This window comes from Gavialis gangeticus, unplaced genomic scaffold (assembly GCF_001723915.1).
Source record: "Gavialis gangeticus isolate Ggan-Ray unplaced genomic scaffold, GavGan_comp1, whole genome shotgun sequence".
Classification (NCBI taxonomy): domain Eukaryota; kingdom Metazoa; phylum Chordata; order Crocodylia; family Gavialidae; genus Gavialis; species Gavialis gangeticus.
In genome coordinates this window covers 43,766,449-43,767,361 of record NW_017728997.1, presented here as the reverse complement: position 1 = coordinate 43,767,361, position 913 = coordinate 43,766,449, and positions in this window count along the sequence as shown.

Below are 913 nucleotides of genomic sequence, written 5' to 3'. Positions count from 1 at the left end.
CCCTTTAAAAAAAAAAAAGCCAAGAGAAGCCCTCTTTAACTCCTGCTCCACAGTGCAACAGCATTGGTATTACTATTTAAACAGGCAAGGGACTCAGTTGACATAATGGTCTGCTTTTCAAAAACAAGGGGTGTAATATTTTCTGGGTCATGTTATACAGAAGAAAATATGGTATATATAAGGCAATTCATATATGAGAACTAAGTGTTAAGGTTTGCAAAACCAGGCTAACAATGTAGCATGGGTTTCATTTGTGTCATATTTTGAGGGTTTTCTTCACAACTGTGGCAGGCAGGAATTCATTTTTTAATGAAAATAAACTCTGCAGGGCGGCTAAAAGTTTTTCTGCACATGCTGCTCGCACATTTTGGAAATCAACACTTTCCAAGGAAGTAATATTCAGTCCTTTCAGCCTGCCTGTGCTTCTGAAAATTCTAGGAAGGTTTACAGAGACATACTGCTCCTACTCCTGGCTGCTAGCTGCCAACCTTCACTTTCCCAGTCACTGGTCCCCATCACACTTCATGAAGCAGATAACAGAGAAATCTCCATGCCAGCCAGTCAGTACTTAGGATTTGTATAGGTAAATAGTTTCCTTTCTTCACTGACATTTTCCTCATATGCAATCACAAGAAAAAATATTTTATTCGTTTTACACACAGTTTTGATTATGTCATAGTTTCATAGTTTCTAGGGTCGGAAGGGACCTGAGCAGATCGTTGAGTCCGACCCCCTGCCATGGCAGGAAAGAGTACTGGGTCAAACGACCCCAGCAAGGTGTACATCTAGCCTCCTCTTAAAGACCCCCAGGGTAGGAGCCAGCACCACTTCTCTTGGAAGTTGGTTCCAGATCCTAGCTGCCCTGACTGTGAAGTAGCACATCTTGGTGTCTAGTTTGAATCTACCCTCTGCC